The following is a 13,532-nucleotide window of genomic DNA, read 5'->3' on the forward strand; positions in this document are numbered from 1 at the left end:
GTCAAGGACATGAGTCAAGTATTTCCAGGTATAGGAGGAAAGCTACCATAGAAAATGAGGACAAAAGCTAGCAGAAAACAGCAACTTGGTGGGAACAAAAACTATCCAGGTTATAAGGTTTGGCTGTGTCCCCACCTAAATCTCATCTTGAATTGTAACTCCCACAATTCCCACGTGTTGTGGGAGGGACCCAGTGGGAGGTAATTGAATTATAGGATGAGTCTTTCCCATGCTCTTCTCATGATAGTGAATAAGTCTCACAAGACCTGATGGTTTTTTAAAGGGAAGTTTCCCTGTACAAGCTCTCTCTCTTTGTCTGTTGCCATCCATGTAAGATGCATCTTGCTCCTCGTTGCCTTCTGTGATGATTGTGAGTCCTCCCCAGTGATGTGGAACTGTAAGTTCATTAAACCTCTTTTGTAAATTGTCCACATTCTGGTATGTCTTTATGAGTGGTGTGAAAATAGACTAATAAAGTAAATTGGTACCAGTAGAGTGTGGCACTGCTGAAAAGATACCTGAAAATGTAGAAGCAACTTTGGAAATGGGTGACAGACAGAGGGTGGAATAGGTTGGAGGACTCAGAAGAAGACAGGAAAATGTGGGAAAGTTTGAAACTTCCTGGGGACTTGTGGAGTGGCTTTGACCAAAATGCTGATAATGATATGGATAATGAAATCCAGGATAAGGTGGTCTCAGATGGAGATAAGGAACTTGTTGGGAACTGGAGCAAAGGTGACTCTTGTTATGTTTTAGCAAACAGACTGGTGGCATTTTGCCCCTGCCCTAGAGATTTGTGGAACTTTAAACTTGAGAGAGATGATTTAGGGTATCTGGAAGAAGGAATGTCTAAGCAGCAAAGCATCCAAGAGGTGACTTGGGTGCTGTTAAAGGCATTCAGTTTCAAAAGGGAAGCGGAGCATAAAGATTCAGAAAATGTGTAGCCTGATGACGCAGTAGAAAAGAAAACCCATTTTCTGAGCAGAAATTCAAGCCAGCTGCAGAAACTTACACAAGTAATGAGGAGTCAAATGTTAATCACCAAGACAATGGGGAAAGTGTCTCCAGGACATGTCAGAGACCTTTGCGGCAGCCTCTTCCATCACAGGCCCAGAGGTTACGAGGAAAAGAAATGGTTTATGGGCCGGGCCCAGGGCCCCTGTGGTGTGTGCAGTCTAGGGACTTGGTGCTCTGTGTCCCAGCTGCTCCAGCCGTGACTAAAAGGGGCCAAGGTACAGCTTGGACTGTTGCTTCAGAGGGAGAAAGCCCCCAGCCTTGGCAGCTTCCACATGATATTGAGGCTGTAAGTGCACAGAAGTCAAAAATTGAGATTTGGGAACCTCTGCCTAGATTTCAGTGGGTATATGGAAACTCCTGGATGTCCAGGCAGAAGTTTGCTGCAGGGATAGGGCCCTCATGGAGAACTTCTGCTAGGGCAGTGCAGAAGGGAAATGTGGGGTCAGAGACCCCACACAGAGTCCCTACTGGGGCACTGCCTAGTGGAGCTGTGAGAAGAGAGCCAGTATTCTCCAGACCCCAGAATGGTAGATCCACTGACAGCTTGCACCATGTGCCTGGAAAAGCTGCAGATACTCAACGCCAGCCCATGAAAGCAGCCAGGAGGGGGCCTATACCCTGCAAAGTCACAGGGGCAGAGCTACCCAAGGCAGTGGGAGCCCACCTCTTACATCAGCATGCCCTAGATATGAGACCTGAAATCAAAGAAGATCATTTGGAGCTTTAAGATTTGACTGCCCCACTGGATTTTGGACTCGCATGGGACCTGTAGCCCCTTTGTTTTGGCCAAGTTCTCCCATTTGGAATGGCTATATTTACCCAATACCTGTACCCCCATTGTATCCAGGAAATAACTAAATTGCTTTTGATTTTATAAGCTTATAGGCAGAAGGGACTTGCCTTGTCTCAGATGACCCTTTGGACTGTAGACTTTTGAGTTAATGCTGAAATAAGTTAAGACTTTCAGGGACTGTTGGGGAGGCATGATTGGTTTTGAAATGTGAGGACGTGACATTTGGGATGGGCCAACAGTGGAATGATATGGTTTGGCTATATCCCCACCTAAATCTCATCTTGAATTGTAACTCACACAATTCCCATGTGTTGTGGGAGGGACCCTGTGGGAGGTAACTGAATCATGGGGCCAGGTCTTTCCCATGCTAGTCTCATGATGCTGAATAAGTCTCATGAGATCTGAGGGTCTTATAAAGGGGAGTTTCCCTGAACAAGCTCTCTTCTCTTGTCTGCCACCATGTGAGATGTGCCCTTCACCTTCTGCCATGATTTTGAGGACTCCCCAGCCACATGGAACTGTAAGTTCATTAGACCTCTTTCTTTTGTAAAGTGTAGTCTTGATTATGTCTTTATCAGCTGCCCAAAAACAGACTAATATACCAGGTAAAAGAAAATGTAAAACAAAAAAGTATCTGTAAAATATCCTCTGAGTGATAAAATGTTGCAACTGTAAATGAAGATGAGGATGCTAAGCCATTTTTTAAAATTATACTTTAAGTTCTGGGATACAGGTGCAGAATGTGCAGATTTGTTACATAAGTATACATGTGCCATGGTGGTTTGCTGCACCCATCAACCTGTCATCTACATTAAGTATTTATCCTAATGCTATCCCTCCCCTAGCCCCTCACCTCCTGACAGGCCCAGGTGTGTGATGTTGCCCTCACTGTGTCCATGTGTTCTCATTGTTCAACTCCCACTAATGAGTGAGAACATGTGGTGTTTGGTTTTCTGCCTGTGTTAGTTTGCTAAGAATGATGGTTTCTAGCTTTTTCCATGTCCCTGCAAAAGACATGAACTCATCATTTTTATGGCTGCATAGTATTCCATGATGTATATGTGCCACATTTTCTTTATCTAGTCTATCATTGATGGACATTTGGATTGGTTCCAAGTCTTTGCTATTGTGAATAATGCTGCAATAAACATATGTCTGCATGTATCTTTATAGTAGAAAGGTTTACAATCCTTTGAGTATATACCCAGTAATGGGATTGCTGGGTCAAATGGTATTTCTGGTTCAAGATCCTTGAGGAATCGGCATACTGTCTTCCACAATGGTTGAACTAATTTACACTTCCACCAACAGTGTAAAAGTGTTTTTATTTCTCCACATCCTCTCCAGCATCTGTTGTTTCCTGACTCTTTAATGATTGCCATTCTAATTGGCATAAGATGGTATCTCATTGTGGTTTTGATTTGCATTTCTCTGATAACCAGTGATGATGAGCTTTTTCTCACATGTTTGTTGACCACATAAATGTCTTATTTTGATAAGTGTCTGCTTATATTTTTTGCCCACTTTTTTGAAGGGGTTGTTTATTTTTTTCTTGTAAATTTGTTTAAGTTCTTTGTAGATTCTGGATATTAGCCCTTTGTCAAATGGATAGATTGCAACAATTTTCTGCCATTCTGTAGGTTGCCTGTTCATTCTGATGATAGTTTCTTTCGCCGTGCAGAAGCTCTTTAGTTTAATTAGATCCCCTTTGTCAGTTTTGGCTTTGTTGCCATTGCTTTTGGTGTTTTAGTCCTGAAGAGGTCCTTCACATCTCTTGTCTGTTGTATTTGCAGGTGTTTTGTTCTCTTTGTAGCAATTATGAATGGGAGTTCACTCATTATTTGGCTCTCTGTGTATTATTAGTGTACAGGAATGCTTGTGATTTTGTACATTGATTTTGTATCCTGAGACTTTGCTGAAGTTGCTTATCAGCTTAAGGAGATTTTGGACTGAGATGATGAGGCTTTCTAAATATACAATCATGTCATCTGCAAACAGAGACAGTTTGACTTCCACTCTTCCTATTTGAATACTGTTTATTTCTTTCTCTTGCCTGATTGCCCTGGCCAGGACTTCCCATACTATGTTGAATAGGAGTAGTGAGAGAGGACATCCTTGTCTTGTGCCAGTTTTCAAAGGGAATTCTTCCGGCTTTTGCCTATTCATTATGATCTTGGCAGTGAGTTTGTCATAAATAGCTCTTATTATTTTGAGTTACATTTCAACAATACCTAGTTTATTTAGAATTTTTAGCATGAAGGACTGTTGAATTTTGTCAAAGACCTTTTCTGCATCTATTGAGATAATCATGTAGTTTTGTCATTGGTTCTGTTTATGTGATGAATTACGTTTATTGATTTGCATGTATTGAACAAGCCTTGCATCCCAGGGATTAAGCCAACTTGATCGTGGTAGATAAGCTTTTTGATGTACTGCTGGATTTGGTTTGCCAGTATTTTATTGAGGATTTTCGCATTGATGTTCATCAGGGATATTGGCCTGAAATATTCTTTTATTGTTGTGTCTCTGCCAAGTTTTGGTATCAGGATGATACCTCCTACTCATAAAATGAGTTAGGAGGAGTCCCTCTTTTTCTATTGTTTGGAATAGTTTTGGAAGGAATAGTACCAGCTCCTCTTTATACCTCTGGATGCTAAACCATTAAACACACACACACACACACACACAAAGTTTTGGAAGTTAAAAACACAATAGCAGGGGAAGATACTTGATAGAATATTGGAAGATAAAATGGGGAAATCCCTCAATAAACAGAACAAAGATATAAGATGGAAAATAGGAATAAAAAAAAAACAAGAAAATTAGAAGACTAGTCTAGGGAATTCAATGTCCAAATAATAGGAATTCCAAGAAGAGAGAACAGAGATACCTGATGGTGGGAAATATTGAAGGGGCCCAGGAAGTGTCCAGCATAATGGATGAAAGTAGACAGACAAACCTGGAATGCTGTGAGAGGATTGGCTAAAGTACTCATTGTGGTGCTCACTGTGGGTTGTCTTGTCAACAGGCTAACTGAGACTCAGCTTACCTCCTCCATTGATTGGAGAAGCTACATCCAGATTTAGCTTCCCATGGGATCAATGACTCCTGCCCCCTGAGAGAGGAGGTGCTATACCATCCCACAGACCCCCCAGATCTCCAGGTGTAAACTCCAGGCTAGTGCTCTCATATAACTCCTATAAAGGCTGGCACCCATAAATCAGATTAGGTAGTCCCCTCCCCTTAAATCTAGTTTGACTTTAGAGACTTGCTTTACTCTAGAGAATGCAATGGACGTGACGTTTTGGGACTTCTAAGACTAAATCATAAGAAGCCTTGCAGCTTCCACCCAAGTCGCTTGACCACTTGCTCTTGGAAATCTCTGGCCATGCTGGAAAGAAGTCCAAGTAGCCCTCTGGAGAGGAATTGAGGTTCCCTAAAAATTTCATCTGAGCTTCTAGATGACAGCTAGTACCAACTTGCTTGCCAAGTAAGTGAGCAAGTAAGTTGATCTGCCCAGCTGCAGTTGAGACACCCCAACTGAAGCTGTGTATAGCAGAGATGAACTATCTCTACCAAGTCCTGCCCAAATTACACAATTACAAGCAAAATAAATGTACTTTTTTCTTGAGTCTGTTACTATGGTAAATTGCATTTGTAGATTTTCTGATGTTGAACTCTTTGTGTTCTTGGAATAAGCTCTTTTTAATCTAGATGTACTCCTACAATTTGGATACTATACTGAGCATAACCATGGAAAAATAGATTTACCAAATTAATAATGTAAATAAAATACATGAAAAATGTTTCACCTATTTCAGAGAATTTCAGACACATAGGTAGAATATCATTATTAGTCCAGAAGTACTCCTAGCTGGCAACATTGTAAACCAGTTTTTCTTATTTTGCATAATTGGATTTTTCTTTAATTTAGAACACTTAATCCAAATGAGCTAGTATCTCATATTTTTCAGCTGTTTTGAAGGCTGCATTTGAAGTTCTGTTTTTCCATTTGCCTTTTTTATGATTCAACTTGGGGACTTGATTAATGAAATTCCATTTAGAAAATAACCCAGGCTTCACTAATATGAAAGAATCAGAAGAGGAATTCTCTCTCCCCCCTCTCCTTCTCTCCCTCTTCCTTTCTACCTCTTGCTCTCTCTCTCTCTTTCCCTTTCTCCCTTCACTACCCTCCCCCTCTCCCCTTTGTCTTAATACGACTGAATGTTTTATTTTGTGAATGTAATCAACTGTTTATGTAAAAATGGAGAAACACAATGATGTTTGAAACATTTCTGAAAATTACAAATAAGAAAAAATTAAAATAAGGCAGTCTAGAGGCTTGGGACTGTCAGTTTTAAACGTTTATTAAATGAAAAGGCCTTTCTCTGCTTTTCAGATACAATATTTAGGTGAGAACTTTCCACCCATCCCCCACTTTTCAACCCCTTTGCCATACACCACCCCCTCACCGCCCCCCCCACACACATATATACACACACTCCCCTATAACTCCATCACCTTTAAGGTGATATACTTTTAAACAATTCTTCTAAGCATTTAAATGGAAATGATGAACCCTCCCCTACAACCACTACCTTAGGAAATTTCCTAGGGAAAAAAAGAGATGTAGAAGCCTTAGCAAATTCCCTTAGGGTGTATTTCCATTTCTAAGGTTTTTCATTCAAAGTTTCCTCTAAAAGACTGCCTGCTTGGGGAAATTTGCTGAAGTCCCAAACAGTGAAGGACCAGCATTTATTGCCAGAAGTGACACAAGCAGACAGTAGAGCTCCCAGCTGGGAAGCTGTCATTATGTAAATGTACCCATGTGACAGCTCTCTGTGGAGGACAAATGACTGTCAGTGACTTCTTAATCAGCCTGTCTCTAGCAATAATAATCTAATCACTGGTCACCTAATTAAAAATGAAAGAAATTAGTGCCTTTTTCAAACACTGAGCTTCTAGAATCTCAGGTCATAGACTGTCATTAAGCAGAGAGCTGTCAGCTGTTTGCATGTCACATCACAGAGAGGCAGACTTTTGTGAGTTGTCTCCTGCTCATGTCCCTGATTTGATTCCTCTTACTATCATTCCGTTAATGTATCGATTTGCATTTTTTTTGCTGCTATGGGCCCTTGTGCATTTATTCTTTCATTCACCATTCCCACCACAAACATTTATAGCAGGCTTATCATATGCCAGGAGATACATCCTGGGGGATATAAAGATGAATAGGACAATGTTCCAGCATTTGGAGGCTGTCACTATGGGAGAAACAGACATAGAAAATATTTAATTATGATACAATTTGATCAAGCTGTTATAGAGATGGCAACTATACATATGTATTCCATATTATGGAAGATGAAAAATGGTGGCTCATTGACTAGAACCAGTCCACAGAATTTGGGATGCTTTTATTTCGGGCTTGTGTTCCTCAGTTTGTCAAAGACTTCACCATGTCCTATTCTGTGAAACTTAATCTGCTTCATTTATGTATGTTACCTGCTTGGTCTTTGTTAAGCAGTTGAGTTTGAGGTACTGGTATAGAGAGAAGTCTAACAGGCAAATACCTACCATGAGATGCTATATTATGAACTGATTTTAAAAACTGTTCTCGTAGGCTGGGCATGGTGCTTCATGCCTGAATCCCAGCACTTTGGTAGGCCGAGGCGGGAGGATTACTTGAGCTGGAGAACCAGCCTGGGAAACAGCAAGACCCCATCTCTGCTAAAAAAAAAAAAAAAAAAAAAAAAATTAGCCGTGTGTAGTGGTATGTACCTGTAGTCCCAGCTACTCAGGAGGCTGACGTGGGAGGATCACTTGAGCCTAGGAGGTCAAGGTTGCAGCAAGGTGTGATCAACCCATTGCATTCCAACCTGGGTGACAGAGCAAGACTCTGTCTCAAACACACACACACACATACACACACTTCTTTAAAACTCATTTAAAAGAAAATTGTGTAATTGTGTGTGGTGTGTTAAAATATTGTCACTCACACTCCTCTCAGCTGTGGAAAAAAATATCTCCAAGCCACCTATGTTGCATAATAGGGAAACTAAGCAAAATTTAAACTTTGCTTATCAATAGTATCTCCATTTATTTCCATTTAAGTAGTCTTTTGGGGATACTCATTCCCTTTTGGGTCACTACCAGTACTTGTCTCTTCCCTCCTACCTGCTTTTCTCCAGAAACTTTTAGGTGTGGCAGGGAAGGGGCTTTCTAATTTCTGGGGATGTTGGGGAGAAAAGTGTCCTTGCAGTCATTGCTGGTCCTGCTATGGACCCTGGACCAGCGACTTGGAAGTACAGTTAGTGCCTGGCATGTTGTGAACTCTCCAGGCACAGGCCTCATCGCAGAGTTTGTCAGTCATTTGTCTCCAATATTTTCACTTATGGTGACCTCTTTCTCCTGAGGCCAGGATTTTGCTCATGTATAGCACTCTTAGCACTTTTAGGCTACCCTGGAGCACTGAAAACTTCTGGATGCCCTGAAACTGATGTGTAGATTGTGATATTAATTGTAGTGGTATCAGAGAACATAATCTGTATGACATTAATAATGTGAAATTTGCTGAAACTTGCCCTAAGACTTTGTTTGTGATCATTTTTTAAATATTCCATGCATGGTTGAGAATATGCTTCCCTAAGTGTTGAATGTGTACAGTAATCTGTGGTTTCATTTTCCATTGTTTTGGGTACCCACGGTCAACCACAGTCAGAAAATATTAAATGGAAACTTCCAGAAGTAATTTATAAGTTTTAAATTGCATGCCATTCTGAGCAGTGATGAAATCTCATGCTGTCCCACTAGGGATGTGAGTCATTCCTTCGTCCAGTGTAGCCATGCTATATGTACTACCCACCGATTAGTTAGTAACCCTTTTAGATATCAGATCAACAGTCACGGTATTACAGTGCTTGTGTTCAAGCAACCCTTATTTTAATTATTAATGCCCCCAAATTACAAGAGTAGTGATGCTGGTAATTCAGATGTGCCACCAAGAAGCCATAAAGTGCTTCCTTTAAATAAAAAGGTGACAGTTCTCAACTTAATAAAGAAAGAAAAAAATTGCTGAGATTGCTAAAAGATACGGTAAGAATGAATCTTCTATCTGTGAAATCACGAGGAAGGAAAAAGAAATTCCTGTTAGTTTTGCTGTTGCAACTTAAACTGTAAAAGTTACAGCCTCAGGATGGATCACCTGAGGTCAGGAGTTCGAGACTAGCCTGGTCAACATGGTGAAACCCCATCTCTACTAAAAATACAAAAAATTAGAAGGCATGGTGGCAGACACCTGTAACCCCAGCTACTCAGGAGGCTGAGGCAGGAGAATCACTTGAACCCAGGAGGCGAAAGTTGCAGTAAGCCAAGATCGTGCCACTGCACCCCAGCCTGGGCAACAGGGCGAGATCCCTCTCAAAAAAAAAAAGAAAAAAAAAGTTACAGCCCCAGTCCATAATAAGTGCTTAGTTAAGATGGAAAAGCCATTAAATTTGTGAATAGAAGACATGAACAGAAAATGTGTTCCAATCAACAGCAATGTGGTTTTCACTAGAAAGCACTGAACCTATATGGAGACTTCAGCAAATGATCTTCTGAAATGAGTGACACCAAGCAATTTACTGCAAATAAGGGATGGTTACACAGAGTCAGGAATACAGAAAGTCAGTAGTAGCCTAACACTCCATCACAATGCCTATGTCATTCACCTCACTTCATCTCATCACATAGTCACTGTAACAGAGTACAGTACAGTAAGATATTCTAGGAGAAATAGAAAGACCACATTTACATAACTTATTGCAATGTATTATAATAATTGTTTTATTATTAGTTATTGGTGCTAATCCCTTACTGTGCCTAATTTATAAACTTTATCATGCTATGCTTTTATAGGAAAAACAGTCTATATAGGGTTCAGTACTATCTGTAGTTTCAGGCATTAACTGGGGGTTGTTGAATGTATTCCTCTCAGAGAAGGAGGCACTATTGTATTAAGTTTCTATTCCTGTATAACAAATTAATACAAACTTGGAGGCTTAAAACAACACCCATTGGTTAACTCACAGCTTCTAGAAGTCAGAAGTCTGGGCATGGGCTCATGGGAAACAAGACTGAAATCAAAGTATCCACCAGCAATGTTCTCATCTGCAGCTCAAGGTCTTCTTCCAAGCTCATTCACGTTGTCAGCTGTACTCAGTTCCTGTGGTTGTAGAACTGATGTCTTCATTTCCTTGCTGACTGTTGGCCAGGGGTTGCTTTCAGCTCCTAGAGCCCACTCTGGTCCTAGCCAAAGGATCCTCTCCCTGATGACAGGTTACTTTACCAAAAGCCAGCTGGAGAATCTCTCTAGTCTGGCAAGATGGATTTGGATATAATATAGTGTAATTAAGAAAGTGACTATCACATTATATTCACAGGTCCTGCACATATTCAAGTGGAGGAGATTATATGGGTTGTGTATATCACAGGGCTATACTGGGGACCATCTTAGAATTCTGCCCACCACAGGATATAGGGTCTTACATCTCCTTTATGCTTATTTTTTTGTCTGCTTGACTTATTTTAATCACTAAAACAGCTGTGTTGATTTTGAATTTATCTACTTCTTATAGTTGCATCATTTCCTTTTTTCTGCTTTATATATTTTGAGAACTTTTTATAATGTGTACACAATTTAGAATTATATTGACCTTTAACTTTAATAGTAACTTTTGTATTAAAATTGATTTTATTTGATATTAATATAGAGCTGAACCTTGTAAGTATTTGTCATGTATATTTTTTAAATCTTTAATCACCCTATACCTTCTACTTATGGTACACGTTTGTTATCTATTGCTGCTTAATATGATGATCGAAAATTTACTAGCTTATTACAGCAACAGTTTAATTTGCTCATGATTCTATGGGTCAGCAATATGGGTGGAATTGAGCCACATAGTTCTTCTCCAGGCCTTGCCTGGGATTGCTCAGGTGGTTACAAGTCACCTGGTAATTTCGATGGAGTTAGATGGTTCAAGATGTTCTTTTAGGTCTGGTGGTTGGTGTCAGCTGTTGACTGAATTACTCTGTTTAGTCTCTTATTCTTGAGGAGGATTCCTGGGCTTCTTCCTGTGGTGTTGGCACGTGAAGGCTGAGAACAGAAGCTACGAGACGTTTTGAGGACTAGGCTTGGAAATCTCACAGTTTACTTTTCTGGTATCTCCACTATTTGCTTATTCATAGGCTGGGAGCAGGAGGAGAGTGTGTGGCCTCCGTGTGAAGCTTGTGGAGATATGACAGTCAATAATGTTCCTCACAGCAAATACTTTGAAAGGAGGTCTGAGTGCTGCTTCTCAAGGGTCACCACATAGATATGGTTGAATACAATAATTAAAAACATTTTTGACTTTTGCTATTAGTGAAAAACTAATAGCAAAACCATATTATTGACTTCTATTTTGTGTTTTCATTGCTTGTGTTTTCCCTTCACATGTATCATATGAAGGATTCAAAACATTAAAAAATAAAGATATAAATCTTGGGCATAAATTCATCTTTTAAAAACCAATTGCCATAACCATGGGTCAATTAACTCATGTAGACAAAAATTTGTTACCTGTTTTTTTTTAAATCGAGTATACTTTTCTTCTAAACAACTAGCTCTAAATGGCTATCATTAAGACAATGTATTTATGTAGTAAAGACTTTAGAATATATAAAACAATAATTAGCTTCTGCTTATCAACTTTATTTTTCACCTTAAGTGTAGTCTTCAGAGTTATTCATCCTGATTCTCTCCTTTCTGCAGTGCAATCCATTGACTCTTAATATTTGTCTTTCCTTCTTCAATTTTTAGCTGGGCATATGTTGGGTAGGAATGAAAACTAGTTTTAGTTATAGAACTAAGTTATTTAAAATGGGATATTGATAAAGTGACATATGGAATTTCCAAGAAATGTCTTTAAAGAGAAGATGAGAAGATGTATGCTCATCTTCTTTTCCTTTTCCCCCTCTTTTGGCTAGAATACTATAGACAAGAGAAATAGAGCTGAAGCTGCCATCTTGGATCACTAAGCAATAGCTGCCTAATGAGGTTGATGGAACAGTAAAATGAAAATAAAGTCCACTGTTATCTGTTCACTCTAGATCTTTGATATGGACATTTAGATGAGAGAACAATAAAATTCTGTCTAATAAGCCACTGTTATTTTAGGTCTTTTGTCATTAGCTGCAAAACTAATTCTAAACATCTCCTTTCTGTTTGTTTCTGCTCACCATTTTATCCCTGGTGATATGTTCTGTTCTGAGGGGAACAGAACTATGAGAGGCAGCCATCTAGAAGGATAAGTATTTAATCATCTTCCCCAGCTTGAGGAAGGGGATATAAAAACATGGGTCAAAATTAGGGACAAAACTCATTTCTGACACAAAACATACATTCATTAAATATCTGTTAAATAAATGTATGAATATCAGAGATTGCTGCCCTATTTTTGACCCAAATATTCTACCTGTGTAGAAGATCCCTCTGTCCTTTACCAGTTAGCCAACTCCTATTAATCTCTCAAGATACAGCTCAAATGTGACTTTTCTGTCAAGCCTTCCCAGCCTCCTTTCCTCCCTTGCATATATCTTTGCTGTTGTCTCATCATGTTGAAATATCAGAGCAATGCCCATCATTTTTCTTCTTTGTATTCTTAATACCCAATATGGTATCTGAAATGATGGAGGATAATCAAGGAAGAAGTCCTCCTAAACATAAAAATTCATGTAAGACTTTCCTCTAAAGATTTACTTTCTTTGAAATTTAGGAACAAGGGTTCTCCAAAGAAATACAACTAATGGGGTATATATGGGGTGAGGATTCCTTAACCAAAAGGCTTGGGACCAGAGGTGTTGTAGATTTCAGACTTTTTCAGATTTTGGAATATTTGCATATACATAATAAGATATTTTGGGAAGGGGACCCAAGTCTAAACACAAAATTCTTTTATGTTTCATACCTTATACACATAGCTGAAGGTAATTTTATACAATATTTTAATACATTTGTGTATGAAAAGTTTGTGTACATTGAACCATAAGAAAGCAAAGGTGTCATTATCTCAGCCATCCATGTAGATAATCTGTGGTTGTTTGGCGTCACTATCATTCTTGACTCTGAATTAATATGCTATGGATAAGCAATCATTTTCTTATACTTATTAACACTTAAGCACTTAACAGCAAAATAAATGACATAACATTAATACAGCGAAAAAATAATAAGATTGGGGGAACTAAGTAGCATGGTAGCACCACCAGAATACCTGTATCAGCTGTTAACACAAACAACAAACAACAGCAGGCTTTCAGTTAGTCTCCACCTACAATGTTGTGGTTTTTGTTTTTAGAAATGGGATCACTCTTTGTTGCTCAGGCTGGGTTTGAACTCCTGGGTTCAAGCTGTCTTCCTGCCTCAGCCTCTTGAGTAGCTGGGACCATAGGCTAGAACTATTGCACCCAGCTCGAATGCTGTGTTTTTATTTAAAATGATTTTTTAAGATGAGAAGAAACAATCAGAAGCAGTTGAGGGATGAGGAAGTGGGTCCTCTAGGGATGAGGAGGCATTCTGCTGGATGGCTTTTTTTTTATTATTATTATTATACTTTAAGTTCTAGGGTACCTGTGCATAACGTGCAGGTTTGTTACATATGTATATTTGTGTCATGTTGGTGTGCTGCACCCATCAACT

The sequence above is a fragment of the Colobus angolensis genome, unplaced genomic scaffold (assembly GCF_000951035.1).
Source record: "Colobus angolensis palliatus isolate OR3802 unplaced genomic scaffold, Cang.pa_1.0 Scaffold298, whole genome shotgun sequence".
NCBI classification, from domain to species: domain Eukaryota; kingdom Metazoa; phylum Chordata; class Mammalia; order Primates; family Cercopithecidae; genus Colobus; species Colobus angolensis.